The sequence below is a fragment of the Narcine bancroftii genome, chromosome 1 (genome assembly GCF_036971445.1).
Source record: "Narcine bancroftii isolate sNarBan1 chromosome 1, sNarBan1.hap1, whole genome shotgun sequence".
Lineage (NCBI taxonomy): Eukaryota > Metazoa > Chordata > Chondrichthyes > Torpediniformes > Narcinidae > Narcine > Narcine bancroftii.
Window position 1 is genome coordinate 275,589,155 of NC_091469.1, and position 20,177 is coordinate 275,609,331.

The following is a 20,177-nucleotide window of genomic DNA, read 5'->3' on the forward strand; positions in this document are numbered from 1 at the left end:
TTTTTCACAAGCCAACAAGTCAAAAAAATAACAACTTGCTTCAATGAAAATCCAATCTTTAAACTATGAACGATCCAAAGTTAACCAAAGAAAATATTAATCCAAGCTTAGCTTGCTACACTGTGATTTACTCTGATGCACCTGGGTCTCAACCAGATACTTGGCATCTCTTCTTAGATGCAAGTTCATCAAACTCTGGGGTCAGAGTCTGCCTCCCATCTGTCTTGAAAGGTCCTGTTTTCTGTCTTTGGTTTGGCCATTTTTCGTAAGGGGTTTATTACATGTGAGTTGGGCGACAGGTCACAGATGCTAAAGAAAGTAAAGAGAGGAGGTGGGGGCGATTAGCGGGCTGACGGGCCGGCGCCAACGCATTTGCAAAGCATTCTGGGATTTGTAGTATTAGCTGTGCATGCGCTATACTGGCGTAGCAGCCAGCGGGCCAGCTCTAATACATATTTGATATGATCTCGTGGGCCAAATATAATTATATCATGGGCCAAATTTGGCCCGCGGGCCTGAGTTTGACATGTGTGGTTTAGAGGGTATGATGGTGTTGAATGGTGAACTGTAGTTAATAAAGTGCTTCCTGATGTACGAGTCTGTCCAGCTGTTCCAGGACCACCTGGCTGAGATTCTGTGCTTGGCCAGGTTCTGAAACTCTGCCGCAGAACTCTAAATGCCTTGCTGAAATAACTCAAGCATTGAATCTCTGTGCTGTAGGTTTCAGGAGCCAGCCAATGACTTTTCCAGTCCACATTTCATCTATGCATCCACCAGTAAACAGGCATCGTATTTTCTGGGGGAAATTAATTGATATTTTGGTGAAGAATGCACATGCCCAAGTTTCTATCAAATTGTTGGTCCAACCACAGTGCATCTCTTAATTGTCAAAATCATATTGGTTTCCAAGCTCCCACATGAATCAAGAGATACTGGAGTAGAACTTAATTTACATGTTTATTTAATTTACATGATCCCTATACATGCAATTTTTTCCTGATTGGCAACTGAAAAATTATTTTGTGTTTACTGTTACTTGGACTGATGATTTGTATGTATGAGAGAGAGAGATGAATATCTGCTGAAAGCAAACGGAATATGCATTGGAGTAAGGCTCATCGAATATTTACCTGAATGAATGAAGATATAAACAAAATAGAGAGAGTGCAGAGAAGGTTCACGAGAATGTTGACAGGATTTCAGGGTCTGAGTTACAGGGAAAGGTTGTGCAGACTGGGGCTTTTTTCTCTGGAGCGTAGAAGATTGAGAGGGGACTTGATAGAGGTGTTTAAGATTTTAAAAGGGACAGACAGAGTAAATGTGGATAGGCTTTTTCAATTAAGAAAGGGGGAGATTCAAACTAGAGGACATGGTTTAAGATTGAAGGGGAAAAATTATAAGGGGAATGCAGAGAGTGGTGGGGATGTGGAATGAGCTTCCGGCAGACGTGGTCGAGGCGGGATCATTGATTACATTTAAGGAAAGATTGGATCGTTACATGGATAGGAGGGGACTAGAGGGGTATGGACCGGGTGCTGGTCAGTGGGACTAGGAGGGTGGGGATTTGCTACGGCATGGACTAGTAGGGCCGAACTGGCCTGTTCTGTGCTGTAAGTGGTTATATGGTTACATCTTTGTCACATAAATGCAAGGCCAACTGGTCAGAGGAGACGAAGTGGTGGAGAACGAAAAAACCAAATTTCCTTGAATCCACTGTGTGCAATGCTCCCATCTGCATGTGTCCAAACAAAAGGGTATCAGAGATTAGGATTTTCAGAGTGGGCTGTGACAACATCTGTTCTCTACAGCAGGCAGATGTCAGCAGTGGCCTCATGCCTGGAGTTCATGCTATGCTATGAAGATGAAGTTGACATGGTCCTGAATCTCTAACTCTTTTGTTCCTTTCAGGCAAATCTGGCTGATTTCAGTTGTGTCTTAGTTCAAGCACACATGCTGTGAGATTGAGAACTAACAAAAGAGAAATGTCTTTCATCTTATCCAGGAAAGCTGCCACTAATGTATGCATATATGTTTAGAACACAGGCTGTATAGCCAGGAAATGCATAGCAGTAACATGGAAGTATGACTCCCATTGACTCATAGATAGGTCGTCTTCAGAGATGAATAGCTGGATCCCACTTGAAAAGGTCACAATCTCAGAAAGGGATATAACACCTTCCTAAAAATCTGGGAGCCTTATTTAGATCATATAGGTACCTCACTGATGCCAACATAGGGTTATGAGTGCTACTGGCTAGCCTGTAGATCTCTGTAAAGATTTTAACACTGTGGTATTATCATGTCTCCATCTATTTTATGGTATGCACTGACAATGGAATGCTCTTTTTTTTGTGTTTCCTTTTCTTGTTTCTTTCTCTGTTTAATAGAACTTGTATGAGGCAAGGGTTATCTTGATGTTCTGTATTTGGTATAATTGTTGATGGTTAAATATATTTAAAATAAAAAATAAAATATTATAATAAATAAACACAGGCTTTTTTTTAATAGTTTATGGAGAGATGTCTTACTAAGAAGCCCACGTATGATTAGTGAACAATTCTCAAGCAGAAAATATGTTCTGACCTACTGTTTGGGAGGTGGCCTTGTTATGGATCTTCATTATCAATTTCCCGACATTCATTCCTATTGGTCCTGTTGCAACAGATCAGGGAATGGTTCTTGGGAGACATCAATCACCCCCTCTCTGCACAGCTCTCATATTGGTCCATTATAGGAGTGGGTAAGGACAATCAAACCCAAGGGGCCACAAAGGATTCTTCAAACAGATTTTGGTGCATGAACCAATCAGATGCACCCTGCAGTTCACTCCAGAGAGGATCTCCCATTACCCTGCTGCTTGTTGTATGTTCCACAATTTGCATGAATGAAGATAAAGCAGAAGACCAGTGATCTGCAGCAACACGGAGCAGGAAAACAGATTTTTTTAAAAAATATCCGCTGAATCAATGGATATATCCTCAACCAACACTGGTATATTTTTGTTAATTAAAACTGCCACATCTCTTGCTTTGGAGTTGAAAGAAGACAAAATGGCTTGCAAAACCAAGCAAAATGTGACAGTGATGGCTTTGCAATGCATTGCTTTGAGCACTTGCCATGGTCTAATGATGAAGAATATTGAAGAAGCAGGATGTTTTGAGTGATGAAAAAGTTTGCATATGTTAGGATATATAATGTTTAGGCATAGTGATTGATAGAGTTTATGCAAATGAAGTTTGCTGATGGATGACAGTTATTGTTGCAACCTTATCTAAAAGTAGGACTTCTCTCTGGTTGTTTACCTTTTCCTGATAGATTTGGAAAAGGCAATGTCTGAATGCATTCTCCCATTACAGGCTTGTATTGTAGCCCTGTAGACTACTCAGGCTCTGCAATATCTTCCAGTAGGGAGTGTAGATAATAATCACCTCCTCTTTTAAGAATTCCAGCCATTACTTGAATATGCAGTTTACTTTCAGCAATTGGCACAGAGTCCAGAAATTATTTCAAGTTATTGAATATGTAGCATCCTCGCTGTTGGTTACTTTGTAGTTCCAAATAAAATAATGAGTAATATCCTCCTTTAGGTCAACTCATTGTATATTTCTATGCCTGCATATTGTAACGTGGAAGTCAGAGAAAAGCTGGAGGACAGATGATGATGGATCTGAATCATCATTGAATCCAGAGGAAAAACACAGACCTGAGCTAAGAGGCTGGGTACAATCTGGATAGAGTCCTGAGATTGATTACAAATCTAAGTCGCTTACTTATATTTCCTAACTTTATTTTAAGGCTGCAATTTATTTCACTGGATGATGATTTTGCTTCCTGGACATTTTTGGATGTAGTTTATGGATTTTGGGCTGCTGATCATGAAAATCACCTTAAAATTTCCCTATCGTGTACTATATTTAGATATAACCTATTTTTGCGATTTCCTGTCATATTTTAAATCTACTAGTACATTGCCCACAAAGCAAGCTGTTTTGGTCAGTCCAAGCATGCACTCAGTATAAATACAATGTAAATGTTATCTTAGGCCTGGGCATGCTGAGTCAGGATAGCTGCAGAGAGGCTATAAAAGCAGCTCACATATACAGATCCAGTGCATATATGGATTAAATGCATATTGATGCATATGTTCTTCGGGCAATGGTAGAGTGAGTGCACTTAACAAAAGAATATATTGTCTTCAGGAAGATTCAATACAGCAGAAATGTCTCATCAATGTCACAATAACTGTGATACATTCTGTTACATTTGTGGTGAGTATAAGCTCAAGACTCAAAGATGCAGCATGACTGTATTTATTAAGAAACCCTATGAGCTCCACTTTGGTTATAAAATTGATGACAAACCCGGAGCCTCTCACATTTGTTGTGCGACATGTGCAGTCAACCTAACAGCTCGGTTCAGCATTTAAGCGATGAAACATGCTAAATTAAATAAAAGTTAATTTAATGTTTCTCCAACTTCCTAGGTAATATGGCAAATCTGAAATTACCTTTGCGTTCATCTTGAAGTTGTTTATCATTATCCTCAATTTCAGGAAGCAAACCCTTTGAAAAAAATTTGTTGTGTGGTGTTTCTGGTAATTAAAACATGGGAAAAGTGCATTCAAGATTCGAAACAGTTTGAATGAAATTCAAAGTTAAAATTTATCGTCAGAGTACATAGATGACATCACATATAATCCTGGGATTCTTTTCCCTGCAGACCAGGCAAAATTTCTACTTATCGGTAGTGCAAAAAACTATTCAAGAAGGTACCTATACAAAAGAGCGAAATGTAAACAAAGGAAGAAATGTAAACAAACTGTACAATATGGAAAAAACATTTATTAATAAATAATGTGCAAAGTAAAAGTCCTTAGATGAGTCTGATTGAGTTTGTTGTTCAGGAGTCTGATGGTGGAGGGGTAGCAACTATTCCTGAACCTGGTGGTATGAGACTTGTAGAACCTATACCTCTTTGCTGATGGCAGCAGCGAAAACAGAGCAGGTCCTTGGGTGGTGTGGATCCTTGATGATTACTGGCAGAAGCGTTCCATGTAGATTTTCTCAATGGTGGGGAGAGTTTTTCTTGTGATGTATTGGGCTGTGTTCACTACCTTATGCAGGGCTTTTTGCTCAGAAGTATTGATGCCCCAATACCAGGTGATGACGTAACCAGTCAGCACAATTTCCACAAAATATTTGTAGAAGTTTGCCAAGGTTTTCAATGTCAACCCAAACCTCTGCAAACCCCTGAGGAAATAGAGGCACTGACATTGCTTTCTTCACGATGATATTAGTGTGTTGAGTTCAGGAAAGATCCTCCAAGATAGTGACTCCCAGGAATTTAAATTTACTCACCCTCTCCACCTCTGATCTCCTAATGATTGCTGGACCATACACCTCTGGTGGTTTCCCTTCCTAAATATATGTATGTGCCTATAGGAAGTGATTCACCAGAATAAAGTGCAAAAGGAGTGAACATCTGATCAGGGCTGGTTTTTGATCAAAGTGTGCCTCAAGGGGGCCCCATGCAAGTGTTTGAGCCCAGGCCTTGAGCAGTGAACACTGTGACGGACTTCATTTAAACTGGTAAGAAAATAATACTATAGGCCTTATAAACTGAGGGATTTGTCAGTGAACTTGTGAAGTTATTGCCCTTAATTGGTCGTATTATCTCAGTGAAATATTTTTAGGAAATATGTCTTTGATTAAACTACTGGCTCTAGGCCTCCTTTGTCTCCCTAGCCCAAAATTTTATGTTTCGTATTCATTTGACCCAGTAAGATAGATGTATTCCAGAGCTGATGAAGCATCTCTTATTATCATCAAGATCAAAACAGACTATAGGGTAATCAATAAGAGAACGTACTTTAATATGAGATTGAGATAACGTCATGGTAGCCTAGGGCCTAGCCTATAGCTCAGGCTTAAGCAGTTAGCCTGAACGTAAATAGCCTAGGCCTAAGCGTAGAATTTCTGACAATGTTAGCAATTGTAGATGGAATTGGTGAGGATATTCGGGCCTTGAAAAGATGAATAACCCTGAAGTTAGGTTAGTTTAAGTTGATCTTTACTAGGCTAGGTCGCTGTGGGGGTTATAGCCTATATCTTTACGAGCTGGTTTACAAGGTTATTCAGCTATAGGGACGTGTACTGTACATCTCGGGGTTATTCATTTTTACAAGATCCAGATATTCTTAGCAAAGCTGCCTCTGTCAATGTTTCATAATTTTGCAATGGTTTGATTTAGTATCAAAATAGTACTAGGCTACTGTTACCAACTATGCTATTGCACTGCCAGGACTTAATATAACCTACTTCATGTTTTTGGTGATTTGGAACAGGTGCAGTTTAGCTTGACCATGCGGAAATTACACGCATCAGTTTTTCCATTGATTCTCTAGCCAAATATCTAGCGACAAACTAGCGTTAGACATTTGACTAGAAAATCAGCTAAAAAAAAGGCAAAATTAAAGTGTGTCCCCTCGTTCTGCAATGTAACCTTAACTAACATAACCTAATCTAACCTAACTAACCTAACCTAACCATTACTAAAAAAAGGCAATTCTTTTCTTATTCGAAGTTGTCATCATTCAACCAATCCAGAATCGATTGCCTGTTTTGCTGTTCCGTGGCGTTCACAAGTTGAGAGTTGGGCGCGCTGTTCCAAGGTCAGCAGCTGACGTTGGAACAACGTAAAGCTAATGAGCAAAATGACGTGGGATTGACGTTGGTTTCTTATGTTGTACCAATGACGATGACTACATTGTTCCACTGTTGGAACAACGTCGACATGTTATCAGGGATGTCGAGTCCAATTTTATAACAAATTGCTAATGTCAAGTTTTTTGTGTAATTTTAAGTCTAAACATTTTAAGATATACTTCTTTTACCTTTTTTACCTTAAAAATATAGCCCAGAGAATTAGCAGCTTAAAATTTGTATGTCATTTTACATGGCAAACACAAGCAGAGATAGAGACAAAGGGCGTTAAGTATTTAAGCGGCAACCAGAAATGAGCACTGGCCAAGGCTAAGGTAGCTGAAAATGGAAAACAGAGGTGCTATCACAAAATTCCTTGTCACTCCATCTTTGAACTGCCCATGTATTGAGTATGAAGTAAAAAACAATTTAGAAAATGACAATACAGCCTTGAGTCCAATTACATTTGATGAATACAATGATGAAATTGATAACAAGTTAGAAAAGGATGACGCAGCTGTGAATCAAATTGAAGACGATCTCAATATACCAGAGACAGTGCCAAAGCGGAAAGTTCACTTATAGCCGAAAAAGACCAAGCCCAAACATCACGCAATGATGGATCATCCATGAGTACAGTTGTAATTAACATTTATGATGACCCAGCCAAATGGCCAGCATATATACATCAAAATGTAAGAGATTATTTAACAATGAAAGGTCCTCCTATTCCAGTGAACAACTTTCCACAAAATGAAAAGGGATTGTGTTTTTTCAAAGTTTCACTGTAAGAGGAAACTTTCAAATGGGGAGTGTGTTGAAAGACCTTGGATAATATACTCTCAGTCTGCTGATAGAATTTATTGATTTTATTGTAAACTTTTTAGTAAGAACACAACCAGTGCATTATCAACAAGTGGATTCAACAACTGGTCTAATCTTCATACAAGGTTGTGTGAGCATGAAAATTCTAAAAACCATTTGGAAGCCACGTGGAGTTTCAGGGAGTTACACCAAAGACTTGGTAGTGGACAGACAATTGACAAAGAACTTGAAATAATCATCAATGAACGTGCAAAGCACTGGCAGCAAGTATTCAAAAGGCTAGTAGCAATAGCGCAGTTTCTTACTGAGAGAAATCTAGCATTTAAAGGAACAGAGGAAAAAGTTGGTAATGAGAGTGTATACAATGGAAACTTCTTAGGTTTTGTTGAGCTGTTTGGAAAGTTTGACCCTGTTCTTGAAGAACATTTGCGAAAAGTCAAAACCCATGAAATACATAATCACTATTTAAGAAAAGATACTCAGAATGAACTACTAGATATTATGGCTACAGCTGTTTTGAATGAGATACTGAAATGCATAAAAGCAGCTAGGTACTACGGCATAATTTTAGACTGCACACCTGATATGAGTCACCAAGAGCAAATGTCTCGAACGATCAGGTATGTGTCTGATGGTAACTTGGCTCCTTCAGGTGTTTTTGAACATTTCATAGTTTATACAGGTTGAAAGTAGCACAGGAGAAAATTTATATAAAACACTTTTAAACACACTGAAGGAATTAAATTTAGAGGTGAAAGACATTTGAGACCAAGGCTATGACAACGGTAGCAATGTGAAAGATCACATATCTGGAGTACAAGCACGACTGTTGAAAGATAATTCAAGAACTTTCTTTGTACCCTGTGCATGTCACAATTATAACCTTTTACTCAGAGATGTAGCCAAGTGTTGTCCAGATGCTATAACATTTTTTGGGATCTTGCAAAGGATCTACATATTGTTCTCAGCATCAACTAAGAGGCGGGCAGTTTTTAATAAACACGTACCCGGGTTATCAGTGAAACCCTTGAGCAACACAAGGTGGAAGTGTCGGATTGATAGTGTTAAAGCTATTTGTTATCAGGTTGGAGAAGTATATGATGCACTTGTGGAAATATCAGAGATAACAGATGAGCCCAAGGTAAAAGCAGAAGCTGAATCTTTCGCAAACCAGCTAAAAGTCTACAAATTTTTCGTTTCTTTGATATTTTGGCATGAAGTATTTTTTAAAGTTAACTATGTAAACAAGGAACTACAAGGTGAAACAAAGGACATCGACGAAGGCATGGAGTCATTTAAAAAACTATTATCATGGCTAAGAATTTATAGAGAGGATGGTTTTAATGATGTCCTAATAGGCGCAAATGAATTGGCTGAAGCTGTTGAATTACCATTGGAGTTTAGACAATTTCAAGAAAAAAAAACTATGTAGAAGGAAGAGAATGTTTTCATATGAGGCAAAAGATCAAGCTATAGATGATCCAAAAGAAGTATACAGAGTTCAGTGCTTCAGTTTAGTGCTAGACAAAGCTATTCAATCTTTAGAGTCTAGATTTAAACAGCTTAAAAGCCATGTAAAATTATTTTGATTTTTAAATAACTTTCAGAGCTTACAAAAGGCGGAAATAAGCAAGCATACAGCAGACCTTGAAGCAGCTTTAACTGACAGCATACTAAAACAGAACACTGATGGAGGAGTAGTTACTGAAACAACTAAAGACGTGGATGGTTACCTGTTGGCCGAAGAACCTGAAGCTCTGAAAACTTTTCTTCCCTTCAGTGTCATTAAGCCTCAAGCTCTGTTTGAATACCTGGTAGTAAACAATCGATTCACAGCATTTCCTAATGTTTTTATTGCTTTGAGGATTTACTTAACAATGCCCGTAACAGTTGCTTCGGGTGAAAGAAGTTTTTCAAAACTAAAACTGATTAAAACATAATTACGGTCAACAATTTCACAAGAGAGACTAAACAATTTGGCGATGCTATCTATAGCAAATGACATTACTAAAACCATTGACTTTTAAATTACTTTGAAAGATTTTGTAAATAAAAAAGCCAGAAGTCTGTTTCTAAAAGACCTGTCCATAAACAGTATGTCTGTAATTGTCTTAACATGTATTAAAAAATTAAAACTTTCATATTGTCTTTCAATATTTAGTATATCAAGCACTTAATGCTTTTTGGCATACTACACGAAATATAAAACATCAATTTCGACTTTTGTAGAGTAGAGGCCCCGCTATCAATTTTCTAATTGGGCCTCACAATTCCTAGCACTGGCCCTGCATCTGATAGATTTCTGTAAAATTGTGTGTATTTTATTGTGTGTTATGTGTGATTTATTTTTTGTCTAAAGGGGTACAGTGTAGTGTATATTGAGTTAAGAATACCTTTAAAAACTTATTATATTATGTGATATAACTTTCTATTTTATTGTAAAAGCTGGTTACTTGAGAGTGTGTAGCTTATCTAAGCCTACGTTACTTCACTTTACAAGCAGCAACACTAAACAGACACTACTATCCACACAGTACAAAATTATTCAGGTGTATACCAAGTCCCCTGGCAAATCAGATGATGTCTTCATCCTACATTCTGTCATTGTTTGAGGAAAGGTGTGAATCAAAGGATTGTTGCCATGAGCCTTCAATGTTGTTACTGTGATTAATAACATCCTTTTGGGTGCACCTGAAAGAACCAAGCAGAGGTATAATTTATTCTTTCACTCAAGGTTCCAATGTCCTGATGAATCTGTAATATTCTTTAAATAAAGGAAGCTATTCATGTTCACAGGGCTTGTTACATCCTCTACAACTGTATGTTTATGGTAGCATTCAGCTAATCAAGCAAGAAGTGGAAGGAGGGAATGGTGAGTCTCCAGTTCTGGAGATATAATATCATATTTTTATTAATTTAATGGATACCCTCAAACATTTTTCTGAATAATTTGATTTTAAAAAAACACTAAAGTCTACCTTTACATTCCTAAAAATTAAAATATTCCCATCAACAAAAGAAATCCTTTCAAAGATCCTATCAAGACTGCTCCACTACTGCAATAAACTCAACGCTCGGTGCTATCTGATCAGACGAGGTACGAATTGCATATGATGTTTCAGATGGTAAAAGAGCAACATCAGTGCCTCTACTTCTTCAGGAATTTGTGGAGGTTTGCCATGACCTCAGAAACCCTGGAAAATTTTGACAGGAGTCACGTGATGGAGTAGTGGCTGGTAGGGTAAAACCAGCCCTCTCCAGAAAAGAAGAAAAAAAGTCAAGAAAAGACAAAGTTCAATAAATATAAAATATAAGAAATAAAAGATAAAGTTGCAAAGAAGAGAAAGAAGATGGCACCTAAGAATGAAAAAGTAAAAACAATGGGAAAAAAGAAGAAAACACAGCGGAAAAGAAAGGAGAAGGCCTTACCTGCACGAAGGAACAGGGAGCCGTGGTGGCAAAGAGTGCCCGATCTCCAATTTTGGTGTTGGCCCTGTGGAGTCTTGACCCCCTGACTGGTGGACTGCAAAAATGGCTCTCTGACCCAAACAAAAGTGCACAACTGTGCATTTATGAGGAGTCACGCATGAGCAGTGCATAATCTAAGGTAAAGGAAAACACTGACGAGAGGGGGCTCAGCTGAGGAGCAGGAAACCACGGTGCGACCAGCTGAGGGACACCTTACACCAGGGCTCTCAGCTGAAAGATGAGGAAAGTGGCAGGAGAGAGAGGGAAGTACCAGGTGAGAAAGAAAGTCAACGGGGTGAACGGCAAGAGGAGCAGCAGCAGGAGGCTTGACAGATGAGCAGCTCAAAAGGAGAGGACCAACAGCAAGAGGCCAAGCAAGAAGATACCCGACAAAGTGAGACAAGCAACTCATCAGAAAAATCAGAAGAGATACAGATACAAAGAAGAGAAGAAGAAGACACAAACATAGGTGCAGACACAGAAGAAGAGGAAGAAGAGGAGCAAGATCTTCACAGAGAAATAGAAGGTAAAAAAGATGGACAGAATATAGATAAAGTTTTTTTTGAAGAACAAATGAGACCATTAAAAGAATGGTTGTCATTAGAATTTAGTGCAATTAAAAGAAAAATGAAAAGAACAGAAGATAAAATGCAAAGTTTAGAACTAGTCATGACAGAAATAGGGAAAAGAGTAGAAAATGTGGAAGAACGAGAAACAGCTGTAAACGACATAAGAGGAAAATTGGAAGAAAGTGATAAAAAATTGAAGAGACACAAGAGCTGTTAGCTCAGAAAATTGATATGTTGGAAAATTATAGTAGGTGAAACAACATAAAAATAGTGGGCCTAAAGGAAGATGAAGGCACAGATATGAAGGAATTTATAAAAGAATGGATCCCAAAGGTCCTGGGAATGACAAAAATGCAGGAAGAAATTGAAATAGAAAGGGCACACAGAACACTAGCTCCGAAACCACAGATACATCAAAAACCAAGATCCATTTTAGTAAAATTTTTGAGATATACGACAAGAGAAAATATACTGGAGTGGACAAGGAACAAAATTAGAGAAGACAATAAACCTTTGGAATACAAGGGTCAAAAAATATTTTTTTACCCAGACATAAGTTTTGAACTCTTAAAGAAGAGGAAGGAGTTTAATACAGCAAAATTGATCCTATGGAAAAAAGGTTATAAATTCATGTTAAGACATCCAACTGTGCTTAAAATATTTATCCCCGGGGAGCAAAACAGACTGTTCTCAGATTTGGAGGAAGCACAAGAATTTGCAGAACGCTTACAGGACAGAACAAGAGATGAAGAGATGTAATAAGAATGAAGAAAGGCAATAAAGTATATATAAAGATATAAAAACAATGTATATGTAAAGAACTAAAGAAGGGAAAGAGAAGGGAAGGAAGGAAGTAAGGGGAAAAAAGGGAGAACTTTGTTAATGTGTAAAAAAAAAAGTGTTTTCTGGGGGGGTTGGGGGGGGGAGAGAATAACCATCATTGCAAAATCAGTTGACGCAGGATCGAAATCCAAATGGAAAGGGGATTTGTGGTTGCCTGGCAAGGGATAAGGGGCAACTCAGAGAGGGGGGGGGGTATTTGGGGTTAAGGTAATATTGGATGTTGGAGTTGTTGGAGTATTTTATGTTTTAAATGTGTTGTCATACATTGAGCTTAAAAAGGGAAAACTGAGAGATGAAAAGGGGGATAGTGGTAGTTAGGAAGCGGAAATAAGGTGTAAACAGGATATGAGATGGCCACATTGAACTATATAACTATAAATATTAATGGAATACATAACCAAATTAAAAGGAAGAGGTTATTAAATTTACTGAAAAAAAAAATTAGATATAGCATTTGTGCAGGAAATGCATCTAACTGAAGTGGAACATAACAAATTAAAGAGAGACTGGGTAGGGCACATTATAATTCGAAAGCTAGAGGTGTAGCTATATTAATTAATAAAAATGCACCAATCAAAATAGAGGAGGAAATAATAGATCCAGCAGGGAGGTATGTAATGAGAAAGTGTCAGATATTCAGAATTTTGGAATTTGCTCAATATATATGCACCTAATGAGGAGGATCAAAAGTTTATGCAAGATATTTTTTTGAAGATTGTAGATAAACAAGGAAATGTATTGATAGAAGGGGATTTTAACCTTATTTGGATTAAAACTGGACAAAAGATAAGTAAAAAGAATAAAGTACAGAAAAGGAACTAGTAAAAAGGGATGATATAACAAAAAGGAGAGAATTGGCAGACAAAAAAATAAAATACGAAACATTACAAATGTACAAGGTGGAGAAGAACATAATGAAAATAAAGCAAAAGTATTATGAACTGGGAGAAAAAAAACACACAAAATATTAGCCTGGCAACTTAAAACAGAACAAGCTAAAAGAACGATACTGGCATCAAGGAAAAAAGGACAAACAAATTACATATAACCCAATAGAGATTAATGAGAACTTTAAGGAATTTTATGAACAATTATACCAAACTGAGGATAAGGGGAAAGATGATAAAATAGAAGAGTTTTTAGCTAAAATTGAACTGTTGAAATTGCAAGAAGAGGAACAAAACAAACTGATAAAACCATTTGAAATAGAGGAAGTACAGGATATATTAAAAAAGCTGCCGAACAATAAAATGCCTGGAGAGGATGGACTCCCAATAGAATTCTATAAAACATTTAAAGAGTTATTAATCTACTGTAAGTAATGAACTAGATAGAAGAAACACAAAACTTGCCAGATTCATGTAAGACAGCAATAATTACAGTAATACCAAAGGCAGGGAAGGATCCATTAACACCAGCATCATATAGACCAATATCTCTACTAAATTCAGATTATAAGATAATAGCAAAATTATTAGCATACAGATTGGCTGATTGTGTGCCAAAAATAGTAAATCAGGATCAAACTGGATTTATTAAGAAAAGATGAACAATGGATAATGTCTGTAAACTTATTAATCTAATTCATGCAGTTCAAGGAAATAAAAAGCCAACAGTGGCTGTTGATTTAGAAGCAGAAAAAGCCTTTGACAGAGTAGAATGGAATTATTTATTTAAAGTATTACAGAGGTTCAATCTACCAAAAAAAATATTAATTGGATTAAAGCATTATATAATGGCTATTGGCAAAGGTAACAGTAAATGGATATGTATCGAACCAATTTAAATTAAGTAGGTCAACTAGACAGGGATGTCCATTATCCCCCTCGTTGTTTGCTTTAGAACCATTGGCAGAACTGATAAGAACAGAAAATAAAATAAAAGGGATAAAAATAAAGGAGAAGGAGTATAAAATCAGCTTATTTGCAGATGACATCATAGTATACTTAACAGAACTGGAAATATCGGGGGCGTGGCAAGATGGCGTAGGGAACAGACGTGCCTTCCAGACCTCTCCTGACTCTGATTTATTGTTTTGTCTTAAAGTGCCCGTTAAAGTTCTTTTAAAAGTTTATAAATAATAAGAGGTGTTGGATTAGTGCCTAATGGTTTATATGCAAAAAAAAAGTAAAAGAAAACATCAACAGACTGTTAAAAAACTACATTTTCCGAAATTGTCTGAGCCTACTTGTTTACAAGAAGCCAGGACTCAGCGTAGAATGGATCCAGAGGAAGACGTACAGAGTTCGGCATTGAAACTCCGTTTTAAGCCGGTGAGGCTCTTTGAAGGTCGCATTTAACAGCTTTCAGACCAAAGAGCTGGATGGGTGCCAGTATTTCACACAACGGCCACTGTGAGTGCTGTTACTCAGACTTTGACAGTTGAATCAGCTGGGGTGCCACCAGCTGGAGAGTTAAAGAGCTGTCATTCGACTGCTACAGTGGTGGCGCTGCAAAATGCATCTTCAATTACAACGGTTTTTCCAGACATCGATACAGTGAAGATGATTAAAGAGATTTGGCTTAAAGATAACTCTGATCTTCAGTCCCCTGGCATTGCTGGGGGAATTTTGAGAGGGATTTTTATACGAAGTCAAACTGCTAGAAAAGATACTAAATTAAGGGAAGGGACAGAAGATCCCGTGGTCTCTAAGGAACAGCAAGACCCCATTATGCCTGAATCTACTTCTGTTGAAATGTCTGTTAAGGATCTTGAAGATAAGATATATTCTGTATCGAGTCACTTAGCTAATTTTGTGAACCTGTTTATTTCCAAGATTAATGCGATGGCAGAAGTCATTAATGGAGCTTTTAAGCTTGAAACCATTGAAAGATTTGAAATGTGTGATCAATGTTTAGTCGATGCACAGGATCAACTGCAAGATAAAAATAGAATAATTGAAACATTGCAGAAATAAAATAAAAATTTAGCAAAAAAGGTTGATTATTTGGAGAATCAATCTAGACGGAACAACGTGAAAATTGTTGGTTTGCCAGAAGGCATAGAAGGACCAGATCCAAGAAATTTTTTTACTGAATGGATTCCACAAGTGTTAGGACAGGATAAATTCCATGAAGGTTTAATACTGGAACGTGCTTATAGAGTTTTAAGAAGAAAATCTTTTTCAGGACAGAATCCAAGATCTGTTTTGATCCGTTGTTTAAACTATTGTGACAGAGAGACAATTTTACGTACGGCTATTAGAAAAGCCCAGCAAAATAGATCTCCTTTGATGGTTCAGAATAATCCTGTTTTCTTCTATCAAGATTTGAGTCAAGAAATTATGTTTCAACGACGCAAATTTAATTCTGTGAAAGAACGGTTGTGGGAAAAAAAGAAGTAAGGCAACATTCAGGTATTCTGCGGTACTGAAGATTTTTTAGGATGGAAATTAGCCAAAGTTCTTTGACAATCTTAAAGAGGTTATGGACTTTGCTCAGTCTCTACCAATCATGCAGTTTCAGGAACAATGTAGTCCTTCAAGGTCTCCAAAGAGAGTAGAAATGTATGGTGGGATCCAGATTTTTAAAAGAAATGGAAGCAATGGTGACCGAAGTGGTATCGTTGATTTAAAAAAAATAAATCTTTTATCTTTTTTTTGAGAAGAGTTTAAATAGTTTAAATAATGATGATAATTTAATGAAATGGGAGATGGGAGAGGGAACTGGGTGGGCACTAGTTTCCAGAAGTCATCAGCTACCTGTGAGTTATCTCACACCCAATATTTTGAGGGAGTTACCGCTTTGGGCGGTTTAAACAGGAGGAGGTAGTTGTGACCTCCGACCTGTTTTTTTATCTTTTTAATTTTTGGGTTAAGAAGTGAAGGTTTTTTTTTTTAATTATTTTTTTTTAAATAAATAATTTTTCTTTAACTCTTTTTGTTTTCTGATTGTAATTGAGAGGGAATTAGGAGGTTTTTTTCTCTCCTTTTTTTTCTCCTTTTTTTGGCGGGGTTTTTTTTCTTTTTTTCTTTCTTTTTTAAGAGGATGATGTCACAGAAGATAATAAGTCAAAAATTGAGGATGTTGAATTAGATGAAGAAGATGAGGGGAAAGGTGATAAGAAGAAAAAGAAGAAAATTAAGTACAAATACATTGAGGGAGAAGAGTTTAATAAAATTAAGTTAATTTCAATAGAGAATTTTGAAGATGTTATAAATGAAGAATATGGAGAATTTTATAAGAGTTTCGACTTTTTTTTCTTTTTTTATATAGGGGAGGGGAAGGGAATAAAAAGTTTATCTGATTGTTCTTCTAAGGGATGTTTTTGTTCTCTTGATGAATTATAAAGGAAACTTGGTATTAATGGAAATTCTGTATTTATGTATTATTAATTATGATTTTTTGTATAACAGATATGTGGTTGATATATGATTTTAATATTTGAACTTAGTTTTAAAGTGGATTTCATTTGTTAAATACATGTATTATGTTTGATTTAAATATATGTTTAAGGGTATTATTTTAGTATTGATTTTTTTTGTTGTTAGTAATTTTTTTTGTTGTTAAGTTTTATCCTTTTTTTTGTAAGTGGGGTTTTTTCTATTTTATTTACAACATTGTTAATTAATTATTCACTCTTTATTTTGGGGGGGAGGGTTGGACTAATTTTAAATTAGATGATTAATGTTGTGTTATAATTATTGGGGGGGTTAATTTGTGTAGTTTAATGATGTAGTATTCTAATTTTTATTATCTTATTTTTTATTATTTCTTTAAATGTAATTTTTATTTTATTCATGTCATAAGATTTTAAATAAAGTTTAAAAAAAGAACTGGAAATATCAATAAAAGAATTACATAATAAATTAGAGGAGTATGGAGAAATATCGGGGTACAAGATCAATGCAAATAGAAGTGAAGTGATGCCAATGAGTAATGCGGATTAAACAGAATTTAAAAAAGAATCACCATTTAAATGGCAAACACAAGCAATCTGATACCTAGCTATCAGGTTAGATAATAACTTAAGCCACCTGTACAAATTAAATTATCAGCCACTAATAAAGAAATTGCAGGAAGACTTAGAACAATGGAGAGAATTACTACTAACATTGATAGGGAGGGTAAATAATATTAAAATTAATGTCATCCCAAGGATACAATACTTATTTCAATTGTTGCCAATTCCCTTAACAGAGAAATTCTTCAATTAACTAAAGAGAACAATAAGGAAATTCTTGTGAAAAGGTGTGAAACCGAGGATAGTGTTAGATAAATTAACAGAGAGGTATAACCAAGGTGGTTTGCAGTTTCCAAACTTTAAAATTATTATAGAGCAGCACAATTAAGGTATTTATCAGATTTTTACCAGACAAGGGAAAAACCAGACTGGACTAAGATAAAACTAGATAAAATAGGGGAGAAGGTACTGGAACATATACTTTATAAGTGGGATTAAAAGCTGGTGCAATATAAAAGCTCACCAGTATTGCATCATTTACTCAATATATGGAAGAAGATCCACTTAGAAAGGAAAAAAATTGAATTATCAAATACCAAAATTGTTATTGACACAAAACCCACTAATCCCTTTTACAATAGATAACCTTGAAAGAATGGGAGAGAAAAGGAATCAAAAGAATAGAAATTTTTTTTGGGAAATAATGTATTAACATTTGAACAGTTGAAGTACAAATATGGAATAACTCATGGTACAATGTTTGTATATCATCAACTGAAAGCTTATTTAAAGGAGAAATTGGGAAACAGCTTGAAATTACCAGAAGGAAGCAGCTTTGAATATGTGATTACAGACACAATGATAATTAAAAGATTTATAACGAACATGTACATTAAGATGCAAGATAAGGAAAATTATGAAATAAGCTAGAAACCTAAACAAAAGTGGGAAAAGGATTTAAACATAAAGATAAAAAATGAAACATGGGAAAAGTTATGTTCTGGAACTATGAAGAATATAATAAGCACAAGGTTACACATGATACAGTATAATTGGTTACACAGGTTATATATCTCACCTCAAAAGTTAAAAGAATGGGATCCAACATTATCAGATAGATGTTTTTGCTATAAGAATGAAATGGGAACAACAGTACATGCAATTTGGGCATGTGAGAAAGTGAAAAAGTTTTGGGACGATCTAAATCAGATATTAAATAAAATCACAAAAAAAAACCAAAAAATCCAGAGATCTTTCTTCTAAGTAATACAAGAAGTAAGGAATTAGGCCTCAAATTGGATAAAGCACAAAAAAGATTTATTATGATAGCCTTAGCAGTGGCAAAAAAATGTATAATGTCAACTTGGAAAATGGAAGACAGCCTGAGAATACAGCAATGGTACATGGAAATGAATAAATGTATTCCATTGGAAAAAAATAACAATTTTTTAAAAATAAAGTCACATTATTTGAACAAATTTGGGAACCGTACATGGAACATAACAGAGAGGGCTTGCCTCGGTCTCCACCTCCTAAAATGATAAGAAGACAAAATTAACTTGATCTAGTGTGCAAAAGTCTATGACACATTTTTCTTGTTTATTTTTCATTATGTGAAGACATTGTTTAATGGTTTTATTGTGTTGTATATGTTGAATATTTATTGGTTTTGGAGGGGGTGGGAAGGGGGGAGGGAGGGTAAGGGAGAAAAAAGGGAGAAAATGCCACTGTGTATATTTAATGAGAAACATTTGTATATATTTTGGTTGATATGGTTAACAGTGTGAAAAATAAAAAAATTTATATAAAAAAGAAACCCTGGCAAAATTTTACAGATGTGTGGTGGAAAGTGTGCTGACTGGCTGCATCACAGTCTGGTATGTGGACACCAATATTCCTGAGTGGAAAGCCCTCCAAAAAGAAGTAGACACAGCCCAGGACATCTCAGGAAAAACCTTTCCCACCATCAAGAACATCAATAGGAAATGCTGGTGTCAGGAACAGCAGCAATCATCAGTGATTCACAAACTCAGCACACACTCTGTTTTCGCTGCTACCATCAGAAAAGAGGTATAGGCTCTACAAGTCTTATACCACCAGGTTCAGGAAGAGCTGCTCCCCCTCCACCATCAGACTCCTCAACAACAAACTCAATCAGGGCCTCATTTAAGCATTCTTACTTTTGCACTTTTTTTGAATGTTTTCTCTCTGAATTGCACAATCAGTTTGTTTACATTTCTTTCTTTATTGATGTGTTTTTTTGCACTACCAATAAGTGGAAATTCTGCCTCACCTGCAGGAAAAAGGGTGTATCTGATGTCATGTATGTACTTTGACAATAAATCGAAATCTGATCTGAATCTGAATCTAATCCATAGACAGGATTTAACCACAAATGAGAACAGCTCTCTCTCAAACAGTGCAATTTCTTGATTACAATTGAGACTCTTATAGCTGTGTGTGCCTTTTATGGAAGTAACCTTTTCCTGCAGAGATCATTAACTTTTGTTGCAGGACACCTTGGAACAATCGCTCACTTGTCACATTGTGCATTCACAGAAGTTGTAATAAAGTTATAACATCTGCTTTTGTGCATCTGAACCTTTCAAGTACTTGGGTGAAATGCATGTCAATCGTGACCTGGGAAACATGTCTAAGTGGGCATGACACACTGCTGTTTTGCATAATGGAATCAGAATATAGATGGGTAATGACTCATAAACCGTGACATCCGTATGGAAGTTCACATTTATCTTCTCCCTCCTGAGAGAAGGCCTTTCAGCATTGAATTAAGTTATTCTGGACGTTGCTTTTGTGGTTGATGCCTTCAGCTACCTCTTGCTCATTTCTAAACACTGCCACCTTATG

The 20,177-nt window shown here is 36.3% G+C and overlaps 1 long non-coding RNA gene across 1 annotated transcript in view; it reads right to left on the minus strand.

The window, feature by feature from the left end:
- Positions 1-9,825: 9,825 nt before the first annotated feature.
- Positions 9,826-20,177, minus strand: part of LOC138744063 (uncharacterized) — a 120,924-nt gene continuing 110,572 nt past the window's right edge. Inside the window, exon 8 of the long non-coding RNA XR_011345244.1 lies at positions 9,826-10,217. This is a non-coding gene — a long non-coding RNA (uncharacterized lncRNA). The remainder of the gene's footprint in view (positions 10,218-20,177) is intronic.